The following is a 17,587-nucleotide window of genomic DNA, read 5'->3' on the forward strand; positions in this document are numbered from 1 at the left end:
CCGAGACTCTGGTGGCGAACTCAATTTCGTTAGTTTTAAAGTTGTGTAAGCCAAGTTTGTTTGCCATCTCTGATAGAATGTTTGGAATGTTTTCATTGTTATCTTGAGGTATTCCTTTTATTTCGACATTCTGTAGTCTCATCCATTGCTCCCTTTTGTTGGAATCTTCTTGTATTTGTTTGATGGTCGATTTAAGGGAGGAAACTTCTTGTTCCAAAAAGTCTACTTTGCTCATTGACTGTTCGAAAGCTTGGAATCTATTGGAAAAGTCATCCAATTTTGAGTTGTTGAAGTCCACAGATTTTTTCAGTTCTGACATGTCTTCCTTGACTTGCTTATTAAGTGTTTTGAGAGAGGCAAGTTCAGAAGATATTTTTTTTATTTCTACCATTACATCTTCTATTGGGTTGGTTGACGTAGCGGATGATTGGAGTGAAGTTTTGCATGCAGTGCAGCGCCAGCTTCTTCTTTTCTCGTTATTAGCCTTTCTGAATGTAGTTTCAGATGTTCCTCCGCATTCGTAATGAAACTGCTTACTGCAGGAGTAACACGTGATGCCGTCGGTAATAGTTAGTTGGCACTTAGAACAGTTCATGTTGAAAAGGTTGGGCACCTCTGGATTGTCGGGCACCGGCGATGAAGTGGATATATAGCTGAGTATGTATGTCTGTCAGAGCACGCACGGCACTGCACTGCCTCTAGTAGGTAGTATTAAATATGGCTACGCGGAACTGCACCTTACTGGACTTTATAATATTGGTTTCACAGCAAATTAACATCAACACTGTAGAGATTATATAAGAGTCAATTTTATGTGAGTTCACTGAAAAATTTTGCGAGGTTCAATGATACAATTTGATGTTTTAACTGTAGGAAAGCAATTATTTTAAGAGAGCGAAAAATGACGTGTGTGTGACACTGTAATCTGTTATATTATTGCTATTGTGTAGTGTTATTGATTGCTGCTGTGTTGAAATTTTACAATACATTTTGTTTTGAATTTTAGTTGGTTATTAGTATATCAGTTAAATTTAAATTTTTGAAATTTAGCTGGTTATTAGTATATTATTTGTGTTCCTAGATCTGTTATTATTTTTTATTTATTATTTACAATTTTGTATTTTTTGTAAATTTCTCAGGCCACGGGTACAGAACCCTTAGTTTCTTGTTTTAATATTTTTTATTATTATTATAATTTTAAGTGAAAATCTGTTATTGGATTTTATCTATATTATTTAGTTTATTCTTATATATGTAAATAATCTGTTGATTTTCCCAAATAAATAAAAAAAAAAAAAAAAAAAAAAGTAATAATAATCGTAACAGGTGTCGGAAATGTAATCATTCTGATCATGTTGAATTGTTTAAATGTGAACAATTTAACGAATTAAGACCAAATGCTCGCTTTCAGTTTGTGAAATTAAATAATTTATGTGTAAACTGCTTAAGCGATAAACATAAAACTGTGAAATGTCCATCTAAATCGGATTGTAGAATTTGTAAAAAACGACATCACACCGCTCTGCATTTTGAGAGCACGGTGAATACTGAAAGTCAATCGAAAAACGAAGCCATTACATTAATAGCGCGTAATAATAAACATTATAATAATTTTTCTGCGGGTAATATAGCTACGAATGTACTACTGTCAACCGCGCAGTTATTTGCTTATGACAATAAAAATAATCAAGTAACCGTAAGGTGTTTAATTGATTGCGCCTCGCAACAAAATTTAATCAGTTTAAACACTTGTAATGAATTAAATCTTAAAATAATTCCTTTAAATAATTCAGTAGTTAAAAGTGTTGGTTCAGTAGAGACACCAATATTGGGACACGTTGCGTTAAAAATTAAATCCCGCGTTTCAGAAGATACTTATAAAATTAGTCTATTAGTTGTCGATAAAATAACTGATAAGCTTCCTACACAACATGTTGACACAAAGTCATGTGAGCATTTAGTGGGTTTAAACTTAGCGGATGAATCCTGGAACGTTCCATCCGATGTTGATATCTTATTAGGTGCACAGTTATTTCCATATATTCTGCTGGGGAATAAGGTTTTATCTAAACATAATACGAATGCACCACCGGCTATACAGACAGTATTCGGGTATATTGTAATGGGTGAAATACCTACGTGTACGCCGGAGGTTTCGTGGACGTTCGGCCCCATAACCAATGTAGATTTATATAATGCGTTATCCAAGTTTTGGACGATGGAAGACATGCCTATTAAGTCGTTGATGAGTGCTGAAGATGCAGAATGTGAGAAAATGTACCTCGAGTCAGTCCAACGGGATGAATCGGGAAGGTATATTGTATCTTTACCGTTTAAGATAGATCCTAATAATTTAGGTGATTCGCGCCGTGTCGCGCAGCGTCGATATGAATATTTAGAACGGAAATTTAATACGTCGCCAGAATTGCATTGCAGTTATAATGAAGTAGTTTCTGAATATCTGGAAAAGGGATATATGAGGGTTGAAGTTCCGTCTTCATCTAATATTGATGAGGGATATTTCATTCCTCATCACGCAGTAATTCGTAAAGATAAATCAACAACTAAAACTCGTGTTGTATTAGATGCAAGTACAAAGACCAGTTCAGGGTTGTCACTTAATGATACTTTGTATACAGGTCCAAATTTGCAATCTAATTTATTTACACTTTTAATTAAATTTCGCTTATTCGCTGTAGCATTAACCGCAGATGTTAAGCAAATGTATCTACGTATAATGGTAACGGAAAGCCATCGTAAATATCAAAAAATTCTTTATAGATTTCACGAAGATGAACAAATTGGAGTTTATCAATTTAATTCACTCGCGTTTGGTTTGAACTGTTCACCATTTCTAGCAATGCGAACTATACGGCAGCTAGCGAGCGATGAAAGAAATCGTTATCCGAAAGCGGCGGAAGTTGCAATTAATGATTTATATATGGACGATTTTGTATATTCTGTAAATACTATAAGTGAAGGCATCACTTTGGCTACAGATTTAATGGCGATGTTCAAGTGTGGAGGATTTGAATTAGTCAAATGGTCGAGTAATTCTCCTCATTTACTGGCCCAATTACCAGAGTCGCACCGCGCGACAATGGATTTTTCGGATAAATGTAGCATTTTAGGATTAAAATGGGATCCGATATCTGATTGTTTTCGATTTATGATATGTCCGACGGAGGAAAAAACTATATGTAAAAGATCAATTCTTTCCACAATAGCTCGTTTATTCGATGTATTAGGTTTGGTTGCTCCGGTAATTTTATATGCCAAATTACTTTTACAAGAGCTGTGGTTAGAGAAAGTAGGATGGGACGAGGAACTACCCCAAAGTATTGTTAATAGATATGTCAAATTCAAGGAAGAATTACCGATGCTTTCTAATTTAAATTTACCTCGATATTTGGGAGTAAAGGAGGACTGCACGATAAATATTATCGCCTTCGCAGATGCGAGTTTGAAAGCGTACGGTTGTGTAATATATCTTCATGTCACGGATAAGGGTGGCAACACTACAATGAATTTGATATGTTCTAAATCCAAGGTGGCCCCTCTGAAAACAGTGTCGCTCGCTCGATTGGAATTATGCGCTGTGCTTATTTTATCTAGACTCGTTAGATCTATTATAGATACTTATAGAAATCGCGTTTCGATAAACGATATATTTGCTTTTTCAGATTCAAAAATAGCACTTTCTTGGATTCACTCGTCCCCTCACCGGTGGCAAACTTTTGTAGCTAATCGAGTCAGTGAAATTCAGGAAAATTTACCCGCGAAACATTTTTATCACATAGATGGCGTTACCAATCCTAGTGATTGTTTATCACGAGGACTACTGCCTGCTCAGCTGGTCGATCATTCTCTTTGGTGGCACGGTCCGCCCTGGGCTGTGAACCCAGTATCCGAGTGGCCTGTCGAAAGATTTTCCCCCTCACGAGAGGAGGAGAATACTTTGGAATTGAAAAAATCGCATACATTTACGATAACGTCAATAGAGGAAAATTCTCCGATATATAATCTCGCTTTAAAAATTTCCTCATGGCCAAAACTGCTGAGAATTGTGGTATATATTTTACGATTTATGCGAAAGTTATCACGCTCAACAGTTATAAGTTCCACGGAATTAAACATTGCTGAAATGAATGTATTAAAAGCTTTACAGAATAGGTATTTTAGTGCCGATATACAATCAATACAGAGGGATAAATTATGCTCACCTTCAATCCGAAAACTAAACCCGTTCTTAGATCATAATGGCTTGTTACGTATAGGTGGTAGATTAACAAACGCGAATATACCTTTTGAAAACAAACATCCAGTACTTCTGCCAAGACAGGATCATATTGTCGATATAATTATAGACTTTCACCATCGTGTGAATTGTCATACTGGTGCACATCTCCTTATGTCAATAATTAGACAGCGTTATTGGATCTTATCGGGGAGAAATCTAATACGCAAAAGAGTACATGCTTGTAATTTCTGTTTTAAAACTGCACCTTCTAATATTATACCGCTAATGGCAGATTTACCTACAGCTAGAGTTCAGGAAGCAAAGGCATTTACACATACGGGTGTAGATTTTGCCGGACCAATAAATATAACCCTTTCTAGGCGTCGTGGGGTAAAAAGTCAAAAGGCATATATATGTCTATTTATTTGTTTAACAACGAAGGCTATACATATGGAAGTGGTATCAGATCTAAGCACGGACAATTTTTTAAACGCATTTAAGCGTTTTCTATCCAGACGCGGACCGGTTTCGTGTATGTACAGTGACAATGCGACAAATTTCATAGGCGCAAAGAATTGTCTGGATGACTTATATAATTTTTTAGAGGCAAATTCAACTAAAGAAGTTCTTCGTAATGAATTTAACAATCGGAGAATTGAATGGAAGACGATTCCACCCCGCGCTCCTCACTTTGGAGGATTATGGGAGTCAAATATTAAATGCATTAAATCGCATCTGTATAGGGTTGTGGGTACTCAACTTTTATGTTATGAAGAGCTTCTCACAGTTCTGACACAAATAGAGGCTGTACTTAATTCACGGCCATTATGTTTATTAAGCAGTTCTCATTATCCAGAAGCTCTTACTCCGGCTCATTTTCTGATGTCTACCCCGATTCAGCATCTACCTGCTTATGATTTGACTAATGAAAGCATTAGTCTACTGAAAAGGAAAGAGCTTTTGGACCACCTCGTTCAATCTTATTGGAAGAAGTGGCATATAGAGTATCTTCACTCTCTGCAGATGAGAAAAAAATGGAATAGTCCCGCGAATAACATTCTAGTAGGTACCATAGTATTGGTGCATCAAGAGGATGCGCCTCCACTTTATTGGCCGGTGGGCGTTGTTGAGGAGGTGTTCCCTGGTAAAGACGGAGTGGTTCGTGTCGCACGCGTAAGGACCCCTTCCGGGAACTTTAAACGACCAGTCGTAAAATTGTGTCCTTTGCCTACACAATAATTATTATTTCTTTATTTCATTATTTTATAAATTTTCGTTTTAACTTTGCAATATTAATAGCGTATTGATAAGAATATTTATATTTCATCTTTCGTTTTACATTTAACTTTTTACTTTATTTGAAAGTACTTAAAATTTCGGAAGGTACTTTCAACGCCGGGAGAATGTTCGCGCAATATATATGGGATTGTTAGGTATGCATCCACAGGCTTAAAGGACAAGTGTAATGTCAATACCAAATCCTGCAAATGTCCTACCTACCCTCTTACCCATCCCAAAATGTCACCATATTAAAAATATTGTTGCAACACATGTAAAATCTGACAACTGGGGTCAGTTGCTTATCAGAGTTCGGAGTGATAATTAATATCAGACAGGGCGAATATACATATATTTTGTGAAGTGAAATCAACTAATACTCCTGGAGACGTGTGATAGTCATCAACGGGTGAGTCCATCTTTCCTGCATTCCAATCTGGGCTTATCTTGTGCTCCAGAAGCCCAGATTTATACCTTTGATTATTGCACTGTCCATCGGGTTTGTCGGATGCATATATCGTCCCATAACCTATCATTCGGAGTAGTTTGGGACTGGTCCTTTGGGCGTGTGGCATATCACACCACCTTTAAAATATATAGTGGAGTCGCAGCTTCGCGACACCAATATCTATTAAAAAATATAAATGATTATAAAATTACGTTATTAAATATAATAAAATTAGTTACGTAACTAACTTATCATTACTTACTTTAAAAAAATCAACCTTTATCACCCTGAATCAATAAAAAATCTGTCGGGACGATCAAAACTCGCCAGGCATAACGAGCGGTGAAATCCAACAATATTTTAATATAACAAACAACGTTCCTAATCACACGGAACTAGTCAATCAGCGATATAATCAGACAGGAATGCCCCAATCTGTTGACTCGTAAACTAGCTCACAATATCCTCGCGTTATTACCAATTAGAAGTGCCGAAAACAAATAGATAGGTGATTACTCCGTGCGGCCGGCCGGGCCTGGTAATTGGTAATAATGAAAGGGCACGGCTGCGGGGTTCGGGCGCGGGATTGGTGTGCCCACCCAGGGTGGCCCTTGGCGTGCCCGGCCTGCCCAGAGTGCCCGGTAGGGCGGGGGCAGCTCCTAGCAACAACTGCGGGGCAGAGATGGCAAATCGAAGGGTTTTTGGGTTTATTCTTCTGTTCAACTTGTATACTGTAGTGTAGTGTTTAGTGTCCTTATATTAAATATTGAGACTAGTATTTTAATGCCCTTGTGGAAAATGAGCAAATGGTTCTAGTACTTTTTATTAAAACACAAATAACATTGTTTACATCACTTTATTTCGATACAAAATCTCAACATGTTTCATGAACCAAGTTCACTTCATCAGGAGCACAAGTATACTAAAGTTATAATTAAAATTAGGTCTAGAAAGAAGAGGTAGAAGGAGCGGGGAGGGGTAAGAGTGGGGGAGGGTTATTCAAAGTAGGAATTAAAATGTAATTAGACGGGAAAGACCGGGTAATTGGGAAAATATTTAAAATGGGGTTTATAAAAATTTTTTGTTTATTAATAATATCTGCTTTCATATTCACGTGTTTTCTTATTTCTAGGATTTCAAAATTATTGATTTGAGATACCTTGTAACCAGAATGTAGTATTTTAAAACCTGAATTAATATCGAAAGTATGGTCGTTATTTAATAAATGATCCGCAAATTCTGATTCACAGTTTCCCTTTAAAGCCCTAAGATGTTCTTTAATTCTGATCTCAAAGTTTCTATTAGTTTTTCCAATATAAAAAGAATTACAATCATTACAGTTGAGTTTATAAACACCTGATTTTTTAGTTTGACTATCAATATCTTTATTATTAAGAATATATTTTTTTAATTTGTTATTCGTATAAAACGCCGGTTGAATAGTGAAGGGGATGTTTTTATTTATAATTTTGGAAGTATCATTATCTACAAATAGAATTCTACGCCATTTTTTGTTTGTATCTTTATAAATAGGATAAATATAAAGTGTAAAGAATTTATGTTTAATTTTTTTATTTAGTATTTCATCTATCAATTTATTAGGATAGCCGTTATTAGATGCTATTTGTTTTATGATATTTAATTCTGAGATATAATTAGGATCCGACAAAGGAATCGAAATTAATCTATTAAGCATAGAATGGAAAGCTGCGACTTTTTGAGAAAAGGGATGATTTGATGAATTATGAATGACAATATCAGTGTACGTATCTTTACGGAAAATATTAAAATCTATTTTATTACCTATTATTGTTAAATTTAAATCTAAGAAATTTAAACTCTTATCTATACCTATTTCTAATGTAAATTGAATATTTTTGTGTATTTTATTTAAAAAGTTAAAGAACATGTTCAATTGTCTTTCTGTTCCTAACCAAATGCAAAAAATGTCGTCCACATATCTCTTCCAACAATATAATTTTTTAAGTAACAAGGCACCGCTATTAAAAATCTTATTTTCTATGTTTTTAAAAATGTATGTAGGCAAATTTTGCTTCTACAAATATAAGGGTTTTGTATTTGGTCTGGAGCCAGTGAGACTAAGGCATCCTCAATTAGGGTAAGTTGTGAGGCTGAAGGTAATGGGGAAGGGAAGGAGGTTGAAAGAGGTTGAAAGAGGAAGGTGGGGGAGTACCTGACTATTAGAATCTAATCACCAAACATGGCTAAAGCAATTTCAAGCAACCTTTTAATTCGGAATGATGGTCTTACACCAGGGAGATATTGATAGTATCTTCCACTCTGAAACATGCCGCAAGTTTCTGTATATTTTTTTAAATTAATAATTTGTGAAATTACACAAAATTAATCAAAATAAAATTTACTTGCGCTTGCCGGGATTTGAAGCACATAAATAAATAACATAACTTTAAAAAAAAACAAACGAAATAAAATTGTTTATGAAATGTGGAAAATTTGACAAAGTGGGGCATGTAGGAACATACTAATATATCCTTCCCCCTGATATAAAGCGAATAGAAAATTTGAATGATTACAAATCAAGAGTAAAAATCTGGCTGAAAGAGATTTATGAAAAATCTCTGAAAAAAACATTAAAAACGACATAGAAAACTAATAAAATAGAAATGAATAACTTTAGTCCGTCTCAGCACAGGTCACCCTAGTGAGGAGGACTAAGAAATACTATACATATATTTAACATCATATTTTGTATGTACAATGTTTAAATAGTCGCTATAATAAAAATTTAAAAAAAAAAAAAATTATTGAACGGATATAAAATATTATGATTTGTTTACATGTTTTACACTAAAATTCATATTTCAAATCTTCATAGCTCAAGATGTAAAATAGTATATATACCTACCTAACGTAAATATGAATAATCATTCATTGAAGATAAAATTTGTTTTATTTTAATGTTCAAAGTTGATCAGAAGAGGTCAATGTCACTTCATTCGCCTATTATACAGTAAATAGACGCCTACCTATTTAATGAAATAATCAATTTATAATAATTTTTACAGAATTGTTTTTCTTAATCCGCTATAATACCTTACTCTTATTTTATTGTGCTTGCTTATTTATCATCCCATTAACTAAAAGCTGTATCGGCTATCGGCTGTCCGGCCATTCGGCAGTCCGGCCATTCGGCAGTCCGGCCATTCGGCAGTCCGGCCATTCGGCAGTCCGGCCATTCGGCAGTCCGGCCATTCGGCAGTCCGGCCATTCGGCAGTCCGGATCTAAATCGAATAAATCATAGTTCTATTTTGAAACAATAAAGACCCAGCGGACCCCTAAAGAGTTATTTCCAATAAGCCAAAAACAATCCACTTATGATGCGGGTCTTGAGATGGGATAAACAATTAAAGAGGATGTGTTATTTCATGAAGCAATTGAAAAATGTTTTTTTTATAAATGGAAAAAAAAATTTTACGGGTCTAATGAAGAAAACGGGTCTAATCTACAAGGTAACAATTTACCTGAACTATATCATATTACAGTGTTTTCCAATAAGAGATGTAATTTTGATATTCAATCGTAAAAGATCAATGGTTTTGTTGCTTGTGTGGCACGTAGAGCCGTCTTGTTGAAAGTAAACGTTGTCCAGATCAATACCATCCAATTCCGGCCATAAAAAATCATTAATCATCTCTCGATAGCGCAATCCATTCACCGTAACTGTTGCTTCAGCCTCATTTTCGAAAAATTAAGGTAAAATGACTCCGTCGGACCGTAAACAGCTCCAAACAGTCACACTTTGAGGATAGGGAGGCTTTTCAACAATAACTCTTGTGTTTTCCGAGCCCCAGATGCGACAATTTAGCTTGTTGACTAAGCCACCGAGGTGGAAATGGGCCTCATCACTCAAGATGATTTGCATTTGATTCACTCAAGTGAATTTTAATAATTTCAATGCGTTGTTGAAGCGTGTATCGTTCCATTTGTATTAATGGCGTAGTTTTTACTTGTCAAATGTCAAAAAATGACAGCTTCAAAAGTAACACCTACCGAAATAGCGGGCTATTCAAAATAACACCTCTTATTGGAAAACCCTGTATGTAGTTATTTATTTTTGGCAGCACATATAAAAATTAAAGTAACCATTTGAATACGGACCAACCGTTTCTGCTCATTCTTCCCTCTCAAATGGTATCGACGATTTCCAATTGGATTCACAGACACATATGACGATAGAAATTATTTTGTGTAAGTTTAGGTTTAAAAAAATGATTTTTTTTAAAATTAGTACGACATTGGAAACAAAATAAATTTGAGATTATTTTTTTCCATTGAAATTTAAAATGGTGCAAAAATGAACTTTTTCAATATAATTGACTGAATTTAAAAAATTGTAAAAGTTTAACACGAACACAATTTTGTGTTTCTTTACCTAAATAATTAGATATCAAAAACGTGACAAATATATATATTACGGAAAATCTATTATCTTATTTGCATTTCATCGGAAATTAAACTAGAGCATACCAATTCAGAGACAGGTATAAAAAAACTGTTTTAAACATTATCTGGTGAAATTTTCTCAAATTAATGGCTCTACATTTCTAAGATCTGGCGTACCAGGCCGCTCCCTTGTTTTTGGCTGCATTCCGTGACTTTTATTGAAATGTTGATGTAAATAATGGGCACCATTAGTATGCGCGTTCCCAGGGCTCACAGGTGGCTATCCCGCGCTACCCCACCCTCCCCCACCCGGCTCACCCAAACCTACCCAGTGTCCAGTGCTCGGACTGGGACCCACCTTTATCCATTGGTCGGCGTGCATCTACCCACCTGAGCGGACCCACCACATTAACGTACTTACTTAGATTATGTAGTTTGAGTAGGTACCTTTTTAAATTCATCTGCCTAATAATGTTATTAGAATAATTCGGAGTAGTTTTATTTTCAAAGTGAAACTGTACCTGCATAGTTAGGTGGGTAGGTACCTTTTCACAAGCCTAATAATGTTATTAGAATAATTCGGAGTAGTTCTATTTTCAAAGTGAAACTGTACCTAGGTGGGTAAGTACCTTTTCACAAACCTAATAATGTTATTAGAATAATTCGAGGATATTTTCAATGTGAGGAGTGTAGGTACCCTCTTAACTTGCGTATTCGGTGGATAGGAACTTTCTAAGCTAAAAGTAAGTTTTAAATATTAGTTTTATATATTACTAGCGCAGACCGCGAAAAATATACGCGATAATCATTGAGGCGCTACTGCGTACCTTCTAATCGAAATGTGTTTTGCACAATTCGATTCGGTGGGAAGTTTGGAGATCTAATTGGAGGTAAAAAAGTGGAATCTCATCTTTTTCGCTTCGCGTTTTATCTAAATATAATACATCAATGGGATAGCCTGATTTCTCGTCAATTCAGTTCCAATTTTGAAAATGGCAATTGAAATATGTTTTTGTTAAAATTTTAAATTATCTCTTGCCTGAATTCTCCAAACTCTTCCAATTTTGAACACGACACCTAAAGTCAAAGGAAATGTTCTAGAGTTCATTGAACCGGAGTTAAAGACAGAGACCCACTCGAAATGTGTATTTGGTATTAATTATATTATACCCATTGATGTATTATATTTAGATGAGACATGAAGCGAAAAAAAAGGTTCCGCTTTTTGACCTCCAACTCTCCCAACGCTCTAAATAAAACCACCGAATCCGGTCTAAATGCACCGCTTATCGCGTTATATAGTGGAACAAGTTTCCACAAGATATTAATTAGTACGCAGTAGCGCCTTTATGACTAGCTGGTTGGCCCGGCTTCGCCCGTGACCATAATTCGGTGAGCATGGAATTGTGTTGACTTATTTTTTTGTTAGTTTCGGCACCTGTGAAAGGATTGCCTTGCAGGACCGTCTTTACCTTGCCAAAATGTCAACATATATTTTGCCGCACTGTAGCTGCACTGTTTTTCAGCAACACGTTGGGGTGTATTGCTTCGGCGTTGAATGGTGATATCTCGCTTGCTGCATTCATTATCGACGATTAATATCTATTCTCAGCTATAGCTGATAAAATAATTGATTTATAGGATTTTTCTTGATCGGAAATCATGTATTAAATTATCTTGTTGATGTTATTGACGATCTCGTTTTTGGTCGCTAAAACGGCTGGCTCACATAGCCATTCTGAGCTCCTGTAATCTTCGCCAATATTTGGAAAAAACTTATGAATTAGTTCGGCTATGAAGCGATAACAGGCAGCGTTTGACGGAAATCGCCCGATAATATTAGGAGGGCACCTCCTATAAGTCTTGTGTTTTGTTGCAAATCTTGAAGAGTCCTATCCAGTACCTCAAATGATTTTGTGTTAGCCATTGTGAATTTGGCCACGCATTGACGATCTCGTTATATTGCAAAGTAGAAATTCCTGTTCAACTATATTTAACGCCAATCTTAAACTCGATTCCCCCTTCACCAATGTAGCCGCAATTGCGGATGATGCCAGGGCGAGTGCAATTCCTTTATTTGCTCTAATTTCGGCCAAAATCAGGTTGATCAGGAAAGTTTTTCCTGTACCGCCTTGCTGTCTGTTTACACGGTCTCGATCATGATGATATTATTTGCTTGCTTTTGGCTTTCGATTAGCAACAGTTTGTTGCGTTCGATGTAACGTTGCAACTCATTAACATTGTAAATTTTCTCCTTCAGCAAATCAGTATTCATAATGTCGATTTTTTGTCGCGGTTCTTGCATTCCAAGCTGAATTAAACATCGGTTGGTCATTGCAATTCATTTATCTTCTACTTATTATTATTATTATCGGGGCTTTATTGCAGATTCATAGATGATTCAGTTTCGATGGATTGCACATCGTCAGTATGATGGCAAATATTTCTCGCACCTGGTCCACCGCTGTCTCTCTCAAAGCGAATTCCCAGTGATTTCTCATTTTCCATCAAGCCGAATCTCTGACATTCCTCTCTATATTTTTCACAAATGTAACCGTCCACATTGTTTACGTCTTTAAAGCATTTTGGACCACGGATTTTGTGCGATAAAAGACATCAGTAGAAGCATTCAGCGTTTCTCGGATGCACCGTATAGACTCGTCCGATCGGTTCTCCTTTCAATATTCCTTAGTATCCTAAATTTAGGTCTCGACGCGTCCCATGTATACCTAATAGTTTGTCACTTCCGGATAAAGTAAAGTTCTTGCAAATGGGTCGTTTTGACATAGCTCGAAGAAAGCAATCAAAATTGTTTATGTTGTTGGTTCTGTCGCAACTCTTTCAGTCGTTTCTCTAGTAAAGTAAACTCGTTGTCCATTTTCTAGGTGGTGTCAAATGGACAACTGGCGGATCATGATCGTGTATCGGCAAACCTAAAATTTTCCACACTGGTTCGTTGCTATTGATATAACAACCCATTTGATATTGTATTATTTCGTCTTGATGGTTTTCTCTGGTTACTGCAAAGACGACCATGTCACCACCCTTGTTGATGTACTTGCAGACGTATTTGATGGATTTTACTGACGTGTATAGCCTTGAACATTTTTGACAGGAGCGTATTGTATGAAATCATCCATTAATTGTTGTCTTCGATTTCTTCATGCCTCGCATCTTCATTTTTTTTTTTTTTTTTTTTTTTACAGTAATACCGCACAAGAGTCCCAACTGCTCCCGTCTGGAGCCAGTGAGACTATGGCATCCCCAATTGGGGTATGTTGTGAGGCTGAGGGTATTGGGGAGGGGAGGGAGATGGGGAAGAGGAAGGTGGGGAAGTACCTGGCTATTCAGATCTGGTCACCAAACACGGCTAAAGCCATTTCAAGCAACGTTTCAATTCTGAATGGTGGTCTTACACCAGGGCGATACTGAGAGTATCTTCCACTCTGGAACGTGCCGCAAATATACTATATATTATTTTAAATTAATTAATTGTGAAATAACACAAATTAATCAAATAAAATTTATTTGCGCACGCCGGGTTCGAACCCGCGACCTTCGGATCTGTAGTCAAAAGCGTATACCACTAGACCACGCCGGCCGTCATTTTTGCTGTAAATCCACCGTTTTCAGGTGATCAACGTCTATACTTTGAATAGCCGTTTGCGTTTCGTCCAGGAATGGTCTCGGACTTTTCGTGCATTTGTTGTCTTTCACGCGTGGCGAGTTTTTGATCAGTGAACCACATGGACGATGTACCATTTTTTTACGATTATTTTATAGAGTTGCAGATCTTCCGTCGGATTTGGAAAATCAGCCTTGATGACGACATCTATTTGGTTTGGACGAATTCAAGGGCTAGCTACCAACATAACCACTGGTGGGTGGAAATGGCTGGTTATCAAGAAAATTAGGCGGATAGGGAAATACTGGTTTCTTTTTATAATAAATATTAGATTAGATTACACCTACCGAAGGTGAAAAATGTATTGATACATTTCGATGTTTTCATGTTTTAAGTGTTCCAAATTAATAAAACCTGCGTTTGATGATTTTTTTGGCTCTAGTATCCCCAACATATTATATGGTTCCGCCGACTGCAAAGTTATTCGTGTTAAGCTGAACCAGTTGAACCCTATCCCAACTGATGGAAACACAGAAATCTCCTGATTTTTTCTCCAAAACAGCACTGTATATTATATTTCCCTAGTGCGTAGGTACCTACCTGTTTATGAGGCAGCAATAAATTCCCCCCATTTAAATAAATTTTCCATTAACAGGTAATGTGTCAATTTTTTCAAAAGCCTTATCTCTTTTATGGCAACGAGAACAACATGGCGATTGTTCGGAGGTAATAAATTATTTTTTAGAACCTGAAAAGATATCGCCCAGCGTTTGATATTATTATTCCCTTGACTGCTAAGTAGGTATACTATATAAAAGGGGCGCATTTTTTGGTATTGTGAAATAACATTTAATGAAATAAATCAATATTTTGTGTATTGTGAAATAAGTCAATATTTTGTGTATTGTGAAATAAGTCAATATTTTTGGTATTGTGAAATAACATTTAATGAAATAAGTCAATATTTTTGGTATTTTGAAATAACATTTAATGAAATAAGTCAATATTTTTGGTGTTGTGAAATAACATTTAATGAAATGAGTCAATATTTTTGGTATTGTGAAATAACATTTAATGAAATAAGTCAATATTTTTGGTATTGTGAAATAACATTTAATGAAATAAGTCATATTTAAAAAAAACGGGAAAGGTGGAAAAGTAAGCAAAAATGTATTAAGGTTTTGAAATTAAATCAGAAAACCAATTAAAGTAATTAACCCTTCTGTTATCGGAATTAAAATAATACACATAATATAAAATCAACAATATACGCTTCACTCCAAAGAAAATATCTAACAAACGCAATGGAGTATTGTATTGTATTGTATTAATGTTAAATGGTTATTTAAAGGCTCCATAGCTCAAGATCGAAATTACGTTACAAGCTGAAAATAGTAAAGTTGACCTATAAATTCTAGACATAAAAAGATGTCTGGCGTCATGAACAAACTTCACGACTCCAGAGCTCACTTCTTATTTCTGTTTTCTGTTTTACAATTCATATGGTGCCCTAAATAATTTGCTCACTGCACATTTTGAGAATTCGTACTACTGTGCAAATTTCATAACCCCAGAGCTAACATGTCCAGAAACGCAGAGTTTGTATCTACCCGCTCAACAACTGGAAATAATGCAGTTAGTAGGTACCTATCTACTAGAAATGCATAATGTAAAAGATGAAAAGAAAAATTAACAACACTCTAAAGGTGCTGGTGAATGAGCAAGGTAAATTACTTATTATTGCCTATTGCCGAACAATAATAATTATCTTGCCGCTTTAGTCTTGCCGGGCAGGGAACTGGTAGTCAATATTGCATTGTCCCGTCCAGATTGCCGTAATGTATAAAACAAAATGTATAAATAATAATAATAATGTATAAAACAAATCTAAAATTGTTTAAAAGAATACGAAATATATATGATTGCCTAATTTTACAAGCTAATTTAGATAAATTTTTTAAATGGTGCGAACAAAATATGTTATTTTTGAACATTGAGAAATGTCAAGTAATACGATTTTCCAGAACTCATTCTCATATCTTACATGAATATAATTTAAATAATGTTAAATTAACACCAGTATCACAAATTCGTGACTTGGGAGTTATATTCGAATCAAACTTAACATTCACAGCGCATATAGATGATATAACTAATAAGGCTTTAAAGATTCTTGGCTTCCTTTGTAGAACCCTAACTGATTTTAAGTCCTTGGATTGCATGAAAACACTCTACATTTCACTAGTTAGAAGCCAAGTGGAATATAATTCACCTATTTGGTCTCCTTTCTATAAAGTACACTCTAACAAATTAGAACGGGTTCAACACAAATTTCTTAGGTACTTAAATTTCAAGCTTAAAATTCCAATAGAAAACATTAATTATGTAAATTTGATGAATGGACTTAATTTAATTACGCTGTCTGACAGAAGAACCATTTCAGACCTAATTTTATTATACAGAGTCATGAACAACCTTATTGACAGCCCTGCCATCGTTGCTGCTATTAAACTCTATGTACCGACAAGAAATACTAGACAAAATACAACATTCTTTTGCGACACATATAAAACCAACTATCAGTCAAACTCACTTACCAATAGGATGCATGATTTGGGCAACAAGTTTGGTGGTATTATAGATATATTCCATGATTCCCTTTATAATCTTAAATTCAAATTAAACCAACACTTTGTGGAATCATACAAATTATTGTAATAGATTTAACGATTAGATATGTTATTGTAATGTTTTATATTATATTTTGTTCTTTGTTATTGTTAAATATTATGTTGTTTAAAATGTTTCTTTACGCCATATTCTTCAAAAACTACTTGTATATTTTTTTAAAATTCTTCACTTTTATAACTCTTAGTATAAATTCTAACTCGATAACTTATGTAAAACTTATTTATAATCTATGTAAAAGCCCCTATGGGCGTATAACAACAACAATAAACAATAAACAAATTCAAAACACAAAAAAACGATCTCCTACAATAACTCCACCGAACTTGTATTAATGATTATAATAATCGCGTTCGAAATTACGACAGTTTTGTAAGCGGTTAAGTAGCCAACAGAGACGCACATTCTAGAAGCAGTGAAAAGGAAATGGATTTGGCCCGGCAATATTGTCGTATACCGGTAGCCGAGCGAGCTCTCCGGCAAGTCAAAATATATAGGCAATACACGACAAACTTGCACGAAAATACGTAAATCTTAACGGCTAGAAATTGCCGTAAAACTTCCTCGAGTCTAAGGGAAAATTGGGGTGTTGAAACTTTGGTAATTTAATTGTGTGATGTATGTTCCAGCGATGTGTGATGATTGTATGATTGTATGACGAGTTTCTACAGTCAGGGCCTGTGTGCCCTGTGCCCTGTGCCAGCCACTCTGCCCCGGGTCAGAGAAGCCGCTACTCCTGAGTCATGCTACCAAATTATTTCTAGGTCCGCGCTATTTGTTTGTTTTGGGCGGCAGCGGGCATTCCTCAGTCCTCACGAGCTAGCCCTGTTTCTCTGCGTCATCTCACATCCCATTACTAACTACTTAGCTGCTTTACTATTT

The sequence above is a fragment of the Hesperophylax consimilis genome, chromosome 9 (genome assembly GCF_061612785.1).
Source record: "Hesperophylax consimilis isolate HC1 chromosome 9, BYU_Hcon_1.0, whole genome shotgun sequence".
NCBI lineage: Eukaryota > Metazoa > Arthropoda > Insecta > Trichoptera > Limnephilidae > Hesperophylax > Hesperophylax consimilis.